Raw genomic sequence first — 12,749 nt, 5'->3', positions numbered from 1 at the left:
TCAGTTTCTGGCATCCACTCTTGTGCCTTACTTCACCTTGAATGAAGCTAAACACTGTTTCACTACAAACCAGTGTTTAGTACAGATGATTTTCCAAGAAGAAACCTAACTTCTCTTGAAATTCTATTACCACTTTTTATATAAGCCAATAAGAAACTCTATTGTTTATAAAAATCACTACTATGAAGATAATAAAGGTGAAATTTACCAACAATAAGTAAATTAGTATGTGTGTGTGTGGGGGTGTGCACATGTGTGCACTAAGGAGAACTTCAAAGGAGAAAAAACAAAGTCGACATATGAAAAACGGAGCTAATGTCCCCAAATAACTGATCCCACATGCACACACATCACTTCGCCTCTCCCATGGCTAAGAGGAGGCTAAGTAGAGCTGCCATCTGCCTACAAGATGAAGGTCTCAAAGCTCATTGATTTAACTCATTCATTGAGGGAAGCCCTCAGATTCCTGCTCAATTCTTTCCTACCTGATGCATCCAAATATGGAGGTGAAAAGAGCTGCAAGTGAAAAAGAATGGGAAGGAGAGGTTGAGTGATGGTGGTAGTAAAATGAGCTACTAAGCTTTGCTCCCTGAGAGTGTCTACAGAAACCCAGGGCCTTTGTGGAGTGTGTCCTGTGTCAGCCATTATGGTTTGTAACACACCAATTCAAACTTAATATCCTAAAATGAAAACAGGTTATTATTTTTCAAAAATTTGAGTGCTGATCAAGCTGTCCTGACACAAGACATTGTTAAAGGTACCAGGAGGTCAGAATCCCCAATGATCTTCCAGGTGGAAATTTGTTGCTAGCATCTAGCTTGGCTGTGGCTATCAGCTCTGACTGCCTTTCTCCTCATAGGCACTTCTACAATACCTACAAGGGTCTCCTCATAATTAAGTGTTGCCTTCCAATTGTCAACAATTGTAGATGGCAAGTCATAGTAGTTCTGTATGTCTAAAGTCTTCGTTTCACATCAAAGCTCTATTACTCCAAGTCAATCTGGTGGATAAGCCTAGAGTCAGCCTGAGGGACTAGCTCAGGTCACAGATGCACAGATGCAGGGAGATGTGACTCCTGGGACCCATGTACCACCGAGTCAGGCTCATTTACTCCCTCTAGGATTATTGTATGAAAATCTTCAGAGCCTGGATATAGGTTATCTGCACAATTAACAGCATTTCTAGCATCGCTACACTAGTTAGCTTTTTACTAAGGAATGGATTAACCTTCTCCTGCTTATGACTTTTTTCTTTTAAGACTTGCTTCATGCTAAAAAATGATTAATATCTTAATAATCAAGGCAATAACTTAATTGATTGTGAGTGATAGAAAGAGATTCATTGGTATAATAAGAAAACAACAATATTAATAAATATAAAAGTCCCACTAGGAAAGTTATTTGTAGTTGCTGATGGTCTCTTTGTCACTATAAAATGAACATTTTCAACCCCACCCTTACTTGATTTCTCACAAGCACTTAGTATTGTTGATTATGGACTGACTATGCTCATTGTAACACACACACACACACATAAACACACACACACAAACACACACATACACAGAGGGAGGGAGAGAAAAAGAGGCCATTTTTTCTACTATCTATTGTGGTTGCTGGCTTTCTTTTTCCTAACCTTTAAACACTTTTACCCTATGACATTTCTCTCCCTAAGTAGCTGACATCCCAAATCCTTACACCATACAATGTTACCTACAGGCAAATGAATTTCAGATTTATGCAAAGAGCCCAGATATCTCCTCTGGACTGCAGCTGTATGAATACAGCTATTTTTTTTTCTGGATCTCTGCTCAGTTATCTCAAAGGAGGTCGGATATAAACTGTCAAACCAAACTCAAGCCCACCTCCTATCTAATTCCAAACTCTTCATCCAGTGTTTGCTTCTTTAGTTAACTGAAGGACGTCCTCAAAGAGCAGCGAAGACCATTGCTCTTCCGCTCATCTCCCCATCAACCACTCACACAACTCGTTCAGTCCATTCCCACTCTTGATTCCAGTCTTTTTGCCGTGTCTTACTGTAGCACACTAATCCAGGCTAGCTTCATTTCTTGCCCATAATGCGAACAGGAAAACCTTTGAAAGTAGTCTTTCCATCTTATCCCCATACTTCCTCTCTCCTCCTCTGACTTTCCTTCTGACTTCAGTTGAAGGAGTCATTTAAAGCCATACCCAATTCTATCATCATTTCATTTAAAACCTTCAGTGTCTTTCTATTGATTTCAGAATAAAGATGCACATTTTTACTGTCATTCACCAGATCTTCTATGACCTTTTTGGCTTCTTTGTCAATTTCTCTCTTGCTTTCTGTGATCCACCTGTCCTAGCCTTCCTGTTCCTCTGACACGTAAACATTTCCTGTCTGAGACTTCGGGGGCTTTTTTTTTTTAATTGTCTTTCTCATTTTCTTGCTGTCTCTGAGGATCTCAGTTCTCAGGCCCCTTTCTTCTGGAGACAAGTCTTCCCTGTATCCCTCAGCTTTCTTCAGCACCACTTGCTTTTGTGCTCAGAATCCTGTATGTGAACGGCTCTTAAAATTGTCAAGGAAGAGACAAGCAATGCATACATAGAACTTATATTTTAAATTATAGGCATGCTTACCTGTATATGTGTATACATGTGTTTGCTGTTTACAATACTAGAAATGAGGGTGGAGGAAGGGATTGTACTTTTCTGCTGCTGTAATAACACACCATGGACAAGAATAGAGGCTAAGTGGGAAAAGAAACAAACCTACTGGAGTTGGAAAGGAAGCGTTGTGGAATTCAGTGGGGGAGAGAAACAGTTGCAGACATGTATAATGACACATATGTGTGAAGATGCCATGATGAAACTCATTAACTCATACAGCAAATTTAAAAGTCAAGTAACATGTCTGAAGAGGAAGGTTGACTATCAGTGTTAAGTAAGATGAAACTGTCAATAACTGTATTAAATTATAGAGAAAGGGCTTGAAGCTTACTGTCAGAGGAGATAATTTTATTAGAATAAACTGGTATTGTTAAAATAAGGATAGATCTCAGAAGTATTGTTTGAAAACAAACTCTAAGGGATCTGCTTTCTGGTTCCAAACAAGGCCAGTCCTTGAAAAGCATAAACTTGTTTAGTTTTCCTGGGATGTGAATTGAGTTTCTGCCAAGATAGCCTTCTACTCAGCCAATCAGGCGAAGCTGCGTTGACACTTGCGGTGTCTGAAGCATAGTGAGGGCAATTGATCAGACCACATCATTGTTGATTCACCTTGATGAAGCCCTTCTGCCTTGGCCTCCTCGGGGAGGCTGGCTGAGGAATCTGGTTGCTGCACCTTCTGAAGGGTGAGTTTGCACCGCTCATGGTCATTGCTGCCCTCTGGATTTCCAATGAATGCGCTCTCTTGGCGGTCTCCACTTTGTTGCCTTTACTCACACCCTGAATTGATTTGTGTACACATGGGCTTTACATCTGATGAATTGGAAAAACAGTGCTCAGGAGTTTTGCATCAGGAAAGCTTATCTGCATCTTATTGAAAATCAAATGGCTATTTACAAGGGAAAATTCTCAAAATTATTTTGCTGGGCCCTCACTGGAATAATTTTTTTCAGTTGGTATCTTGACTTGTCTTCCATGAGACTTCTAACCAGGTGTGTTTCACCAGCAACCGGATAGTGAAATGAATTGTCTACCAACGAAGACACAGAAGGTTTTTAACTCATGACCTAAGGACAGAGATTCCAGCCCCAATCAATGCTTTTACACTATAAAAACAAAGTCCAAAACATCTTGCATTTAACATGCACAATCTAAAATGAATGACAATAATAAAAAATTTTAAATCCACCCATACATTTTATCCATCTATTCATTTTATTCAGGCAATGTACACTAAGAATGACCTCTGCCCCATGCACTTAACATTAAAGATATAGATGTTGAACAAGCAGAAATAGTTCTTAACTTATGGAGCCCATACATGTTCTAAGAGGCATACATTTTAAAAAATGTAAGAAATGTATACTTGTAGTTGCAATACCTGGAATGAATGAGAGATATTTTATCATATGGGAACTTATAACAGAGCTATTTGATCCATGAACTAAAGAGTACAGGGAAAGATAAATTTCCTTTTGGATTCTTATTATTTCTCTGCTAAAGTTTGAAGTTATGCATCTAATCCTAGTGTTCTCCTAGTAGAATTTTGAAAATATAGGGAAACTTTCTTTATAATTATTCTCTTGCTCTATACTTTTGTTTCTTCCTAAGAGTTGTCCTAGCTTTTCACAATACCATTTGAGGCCCTCAGTATCTTCCTTTACCCGTGTCAAAACTCTACAATAATACACAACTATAAAAATGTACTCAGAACCCATGATGATGACATTTCTTTCCCTGTTTTCTCGTTGCTCCAGCTGTCGGGGGTGGGGAAGGGCACATACCTTTCCCTGCTTTTTGGCTTTTTGTTTTTATTTATGAATATGAAAAGAAAAATTTGAGAGAAGAGCTGACCTCTAATGCTATTTGTATAATATCAAAATTTCAAGAGACTTTACTAAAGTTAAAATAGAAACATAGAAATACTAAATCAAGAACAGATAAATATTTTAAATAAACTTATAACCTCTAAGGAAATAAAGTGGTCATCAAAAGTCTCCCAATCGAAAAAAGAAAAAAAGAAAAAAGATCAAAAGAAAGAAAGAAAGAAAGGAAGGAAGAAAGAAAGAACGAGCCCAGGAGCAGATGCTTTCAGTACCGAAATCTACCAGAATTTCGAAGAAGATCTAATACCAAAACTCCTCAAATTATTCCACACAACAAAAACTGAAAGACATGGTCAAACTCTTTTTACAAGGCAGCAGTTACCCTGGTACCCAAACATTGATGCAAAAATACTCAAAAAAATATTGGCAAGCCAAACATAAAAACACAACAGAAGATTCATCCACCATAATCAAGTCAGCTTCATCCCAGAGATGCAGGGATGGTTCAACATACAAAAATCTGTCAACATAATGCCCCATATAAGCAAGCTGAAAGAAAATAATCAAATGATCATCTCATTAGATGCTAAAAAAAAATCTTTGACAAAATCCAATACCCTTCATGATAAAGGTCTTGGAGAGATCACTGATATAAGAATATACCTAAATATAATGAAGGCAATATACCGCATGTTAACAGACAACATCAAGCTAAATGGAGAGTAGCTCAAAGTGATTCCACTAAAATCAGGAACAAGACAAGGATATATACTCTCTCCATATCTATTTAAGATAATACTTCAAGTTATAGTTAGTTATATTCAAGTTATAGTTAGTTATAGTTATAAGACAACAAAAGGAGATCAAGAGGACACAAATTGGAAAGGAGGAAGTCAAACTTTCACTATTTGAAGATGATAGACAGTTTACATAAATTTACCCAAAAATTTTACCAGGGAGCTCCTACAGCTGATAAACACCTTCAGTAATGTGGCAAAATACAAGATTAACTCAACAAACATCAGTACCCTCATATGTACAGATGATAAACAAGCTGAGAAATAAATCAGAAAAACATCACCCTTCACCAAATACTCAACTTCATATGGAAAACAAAAACCCAGTAGAGCCAAAACAATTCTGTACAAAAGGAACTTCTGGAGGCATCACAATCCCTGGTTTCAAGCTCTACTATAGAGTGATAGTAGTGAAAACAGCTTGGTATTCGCACAAAAACAAACAGGTGGATCAATGGAATCAAATTGAAGACCCTCATATTAAATCACACACCTGTGAACACCTGATTTTTGACAAAGAAGCTAAAATTATATAATAGAAAAAAAAAACATCTTTAACAAGTGGGGCTGGCATAACTGGATTTCGACATGCAAAATAAATGAAAATAGATCCATATCGATTTCCTTGTACAAACCTCAAGTCCAAATGGATCAAAGAACTCAACATTAATCCAGCCATACTGAACCTAAGAGAAAAGAAAATGTGAAGTAGCCTTGAACGCATTGGCACAGGAGACCACTTCCTAAATATAGCACCAGTAGTTCAGACACTGAAATAGACAATTAATAAATGGGACTTCTTGAAACTGAGAAGCTTCTGTAAGGCAAAGGATACAATCAATAAGACAATGCCAGCCTACACAGAATGGGAAAGAAAAAATCTTCACCAACTCCACACTGGAAAAAGGGCTGATCTCCAAAATATACAAAAAACTCAAGAAACTAGATATCAAAATACCAAATAATCCAATTAAAATATGGGGTACATATCTAAACAGAATTCTCAACAGAGGAATCTCAAATGACTGAAAGGCACTTAAGGGACTGCTCAACATCCTTAGCCATCAGGGAAATGCAAATCAGAACAACTCTGAGATACCATTTTTACAGCAGTCAGAATGGATCAGATCAAAAACAACAATGATAGCTTATGCTGGAGAGGATGTGGGGGAAGGGAAATACTCCTCCATTATTGGTGGGAATGGAAACATGTATAGCCACTTTGGAAATCAGTATGGCAGTTTCTTTAAAATTGTGAATCAATCTACCTCAAGACCCAACAATATCACTCTTTAGCATATACACAAAGGATGTAGACCCACATCACAAAAATATTTGCTTTCAACTATGTTCATAGCAGCATTATTTGTGATAGCCAGAATCTAGAAAGACCCTAAATGCCTGTCAACTGAATAATGGATAAAGAAAATGTAGTACATTTACACAGTGGATAACTAGTCAATGGTAAAAAACATTGACGTTTTGAAATTTGCAAGTAAATGGATGGAACTAGGAAAAAAAACATCCTGAGGGAGGGAACCCAGACACAGAAAGACAAACAGCATATGTACTCACTCCCTCATAAGTGTATATTAGACATAAAGCAAAGGATAACCAGCCTACAGTCCACAATCCCAGAGAAGACAGGAGAATCCTAAGAGATCCCCTGGGGAAGAGGAAGTAGACAAGATTTCTTTAGTAAAGTGACAGTGTGGAAGGGGGTGTGGTGGGGGAGGGTGGTAGGGGAGTAAACAGGGGAGAATGGCAGTGGGGAGGAGAACATGAGAGATTGGGAAGGTTGAGCTGTGTGAAGGACAGAGAGGGAGAACTAAGAAAGAGAAACCTTGAAAGAGGAAGCCATTATGGTGTTAGCAAGAAACTGGGCACTAGGAAAACTTCCAGGAATCCATAGGGATGACTCCAGATAAGAATCTAAGTAATCATGGAGAGGGCACTTAAAATGCCCTTCCCCTGTAATCAGGTTGCTGACTACCTTAATTGTCATCGTTGAATTTTCATCCAGCAACTGATGGAAGCAGATGCAGAGATCCACAGCTAAGCACTAACCACTGGGCTGAACTCCTGGAGTCCAGCCAGAGAGGGAGGAGTGATAACATGAGCAAAGCGGTCAAGACCAGGATGGGAAATTCCACAAAAAATAGTTGATGTGAACTAGTGTGACCTCACTGACTCTGGACTGACAGCTGGGGAACTTGCATAGGACTGAACTAGGCTCCTTGAATGTGAATGATAGCTGTCTGGCTTGAGCACTTTGTGGAGTCATTAGCAGTGGAATCAATGTTTATCACTAGTGTGTGAACTGGCTCTTTGGAGTCTATTCCTTATGGGGAGATACCTTACTCAGCCTACATACAGAGGGGAGGGCCTTGATCCTGCCTCAAATGATGTGACAGACTTTGTTGACTCTCTGAGGAGTGGATGACGGGTGGGGTGAGGAGAAGATTGGGGGAGCAGGAGAATTGTAGGGAGAGAAAACTGGGATTTGGGATGTAAAATGAGATTGTTTTAAAAATGAAATGAAATAAAACAAAAAGAAACACAGGGGTTAACAACAAGATGTTGGAGGAGAGCACCTTAATGGTTCCCAGCCACGTGGCTGCTCAGCCCAGAAATAATCACATAGAAACTATATTAATTAAAACACCGCTTGGCTCATTAGCTCTAACTTCTTATTGGCTAACTCTTACATCTTAATTTAACCCATCTACATTAATCTGTGCATTACCATGAGGTCATGGCCGACCAGCAAAGTTTTAGCACAGCTATCTCCGTTGGCAGCAGCTCCACGGCATCTCTGACTCCACCGTTCTTTCTCCCAGCATTCAATTCTGTCTTCCCTGCCAACCTAAGTTCTGCCCTATCAACAGGCCAAGGCAGTTTCTTTATTTATTAATGATAATCACAGCACACAGAGTGGACGCCCCCACATCAACAAGATTCATTGCTAAAAGGCTAAAAGTTCACAACTGAAAAACAAAACCATGTCAACTGTTAAGACTGAAGAAAACTGGCAGGATGACTGTAATAATAATATCCTATTATTTACTAAATATTTGTTATATCAAGGTAATGCCCTAGTAATATAACATCTTTATTTTATTTAAGAGGGTTGGACTGGAGAGATGGCGCCACAGTTAAGAGCACTCTGTTCTTCCAGAGGACCCATGTGCAATTCCCAGCGTTCTTATCATAGCTCATAACCACCTGTAAGTTCAGCTGCAGGGAATTCAATGACCTCTTCTGACCTCTGTGGTCACTCGGCATGGACATGGTGCACACACATACATACAGGCAAAGCACTCATACCCATATAAATAATAAATAAATAAATATTCAAGCAAACAAAAAAGATAGAGTTAAATCAGAAACTCTACTTTTGGCAGTACAGTGATTCATTAGTGGCAGTGTTTCTTGAAATGTTTCTAATGAAAGTGTCAAAGAGGAAAAAAAAATACAGATTCAAGACTATTTGCAAGTAGTGTTTGAGCCTGGACTGCCTCTCCCTTCTCTCTACACTCCAGATTTTTCCATGCATATTGCTCTACACCAAGTCTCCCTGCTCTTCTATTCCAGACAGAGGTATGGCTAACATATTAAGAATACCTTATAATATAGTATAAAGAGGACTTTAGCATTTCTAATTTTGATGCAAGCATCCTATAGTCTAACCCAAATTGTTGGTGAATGTTGCTAACTTGTTGAACTCCATTCCCAACTCAAGGAGATTATTCCTGGTAGTCACCATATTCAAAATCCCAGGGTTGTCTTCTTGTCCAAGTCTCTACTTTTGAGATGATTGTCCCATCTGAGGGAAGACAAACCAAGAGAACCTCAGGCTTCTACCTCTTCCTGTGTGCTCAGCTCTAGGTCCTATCGCTCTTCTCAGAAATGATACCACAGTAGCCAACTGCAATTACAGAGTACAGTTAAGGTAATTTTCATTGGTGTGAAACAGCTGTTTGAAGAGATGGCTCTTAAAATCTTCCCACAAAGAACTGACTTCTGTATTGTGGAGAAGCCCCATCATTGAAGTCCTCCCCAAAACAACTTATAGTGAAAGTGCACATGCACACATCAGAGCTCTACACTCTAGGGCCTAGCTGACACACTCACACATGACACGTCTACACTCTAGGGCCTAGCTGACACACATGTACACATCACAGCTCTACACTATAGGCCTAGCTCACACATGCACATATCACGTCTTTATACTATGGGACCTAGTTGACAAACCATAGTGACCACTACAATCTAGTAACCAATTCTCAGTTTATCACAAAAAGTATATATTTTGCTTTCACTGTTGAAAGATAGCTTTGCTAGATATAGAATATGTGGTTTAAAGAAACTTCCCAAATTTACTAAAGTAAAAGAACAAAAACAATAACAAAGAAAACCAACCAGATTAAAAAACAACAACAACTCAAGAACGTATATAAGGAATTCAATGAATTCCTTAGGGACAAACACAAAGATATTGCCCACAGTCTCAGGGAAAATGCTGGAGGTCAGAGATAAGAAAATCTTGAAAACAGCAAGTGAAATATGACCCATCACTTATCAAGGATCCCTAAAGTACTAAGAATCTTACTTCTCAGCAGAATCCATGCAGCCAGAAGCAACAGGACAGCATGTTCAGTGTGCCCAGAGAAAAGCACTGTACCAATGACAGTCCAGAAGTAGGTGAAGTAAATCACCTACTTAGCATGTTAGGCTACGGAAATAACAAAAAGTAGAGATGTAATAACTATAACAGTATGTTGTTGCATTTATAGTACTTAAAGCTAATGAATTAAATAAAAAATTTCCGTCCATTAAATGTGATTAATTATGGATTCCTATAACACAGCACCATAGATTGGGTAGTTCAAACAACAGAAATTTATTTCCTCATGTAGGCAGAGACTGCTCGTTCATTTCCTGGCTGCTCAGATCTAAAAAATCATACAGAATCTCAATTATAACACTGCTTGGCCAATAGCTTAGGCATATTCCTGGCTAACTCTTATGTCTTAAATTATCCCATTCCTATGAATCTGTGTCTCACCATGAGGTTGTGGTGTACTGCTAAGGTTCTGGGTCTCTTTCTTCTTTGGCAGATACATGGCATCTGCCTCCTTCAGCAGCTACATGGTGTTTCTCTGACTCTGCCTACTCTCTCTATATATGTCTCTTCCAACCTGGCTATATTCTGCCCTGCTATAAGCCAAAGCAGTTTCCTTATTAACCAATGATAATAAAACATACTCACAGCATCAGAGGGGAAACCCACATCATTCTCAGAACTTTGGGAGTTGGATTTATAAAAGCTATTGCTGTCCAGGTTGCTTTCGGAGAAGTTCCTTTCTCTTTTTTTTGTATTAAGTCTATAATTTAGGAGCAAATACAACACCTTTTGTGAATCCTGAATTTGTTATGAAAGAACTTCCTATGGACTAAAGGCTCAACCTGCAATTCCTATACCACATGTCTATGAGGAACAGAAAATCAAATTGTGTAAAAACAATGTGGAAACCTTTTATTTGTTATTCTCTCTTTAATAGTAACATATGTCACTCTAGATTTTAACCTTATGAGCATAGGTATATGAAAAGAAGTTACACTATCTCTCTCAGAACAATCAAAAGATACCTTGAATAGACTTGTTGTTTGTGATACAAGTTTATAAGTTTGTGTGGGAAGTCCTTCTGTATATGTGTCTCTTTTATTGGTTAATGAATAAAGAATTGACCTATCACAGGTCAAAATAGAGCATGTGGGGAAAACTAAACTGAATGCTGGGAGAAGGAAGGCAGAGTCTGGAGAAGTCATGTAGCCCTGTCAGAGACAGACGCCAGACAGAACTTTACCTGGTATTCCACAGTCATGTGATAATACACAGATTAATGGAGATGGGTTAGTTTAGGATATAAGAGCAATCTAGAAATATGCTTAAGCTATTGGCCAAACAGTATTGCAAATAATAATCTGTGTAATTATTTCTTGATCTGGACAGCTGGGAATAAATAAGTGGCCTCCAACAACAGTCAACCACTGGTGTAGTCTTTTTATGAGTCAACTTGACTAGATCACAGGTTCTCCATGTATTTTACTAAACATAAGTTGGGTGCATCTGAGAGGGTGTTTCTGGATAAGACTAATATCTGAGTTAGTAAACTGAGAAAAGTAAATTCCTTTTCACAAGGTGAATAGGTCTCATCCCATCTGAAGTATAGCGAGAAGAAAATACTGTACTTGGACGAATTCACGTGACCTGGAACTGAGCCTCTGACAGGAATTACGCCATCGACTCTCCTGTTTCCTTCTTATTTGGAAGTAGATAGAAGTGTCTCAGTTTCTGTAAAAGTGCAAACCAATTTCTCACAATAAAATTTCATGTCTTTTTTTCTACCTCATCTTTTTCCTATTTGTTCTTTAACAACTCTGACAAATACAATTTCCTAATTCCCAAGGTGCTAATTCTCAAAGAAGGCAAAACCAATAATGCCACCTGTAAATTTTACATATCTATGTATCCATCCATGCATCTATCTAACTAATTAGCTTATCTCCTTCATGTTAATATGCCTTTAGAAAGTGGCTTTATATGAATTTACTGCCCATTATGACTAACTTCTCACTCTATACTCTATAAACAAAAACTCTGAAAAATATGTTTTGCCAGCTTCATTCAAAATTCGGTAGTAATGAATAAAATGTGATTTGTACATGATGTATTTTCACCTTTTAATAATCTTCATATAAATATATTTCAAAAGGAAGGTACACTTTATATCATTATGGGTAACTGGGCCAATTGTAAAACAAAAGCTCTTTGTTTTACAAATAGTCAGGTTGAGACTTCTTTAGTTCATAGGAAATTCTTTTTTAACAAATCCAGGATTCACAAAAGGTGTTGTATTTGCTCCGAAATTATAGACTTAATACAACTTGATTTTCTTGAGTAGCAAGAAGTCAAAAAGCCCCTAGATGAGCTTTCAGCATTAAATCATTCCTGACAAGATAGGAGGGGGTGTGCAATGGTGCCTGTGTTTCATGCATGAGGTCATTAGCATACGATAGAGACAGGATTATTGGAACAAGGCAGATTTCCCTAGTAAAGCATATTTAGTTTTGTATTTCTTTCCTTAAAACAAATATTGTGTCCAGTTCAAAATAACGTTCTCTAAATCAAGGATCCCTGAGGTCTCAAAGTTCCATTTCATAGTCTGGCATTTGATTAAATCTAAATGCTTCCACTGCACACACTCACTTTACAGGCACTGGATCAATCAGTACCTTTCCTTTCTGCTGTGGCAGAAGAAGTGCCCTTTCCTTACACTCCAATAAAGTTATACTTTATTTATACCCACTCAATGGACCTCTCATAGGTATGTGTGAATAAATTAGATGAAATGTATAACATAATTAATATAGTTTTTTTAAAAAAGAAATCTGTTCTTCCTTTCTAGAAGCTT

The sequence above is a fragment of the Myodes glareolus genome, chromosome 7 (assembly GCF_982192425.1).
Source record: "Myodes glareolus chromosome 7, mMyoGla1.1, whole genome shotgun sequence".
Classification (NCBI taxonomy): domain Eukaryota; kingdom Metazoa; phylum Chordata; class Mammalia; order Rodentia; family Cricetidae; genus Myodes; species Myodes glareolus.
Note: the sequence above shows the minus strand (reverse complement) of the source record.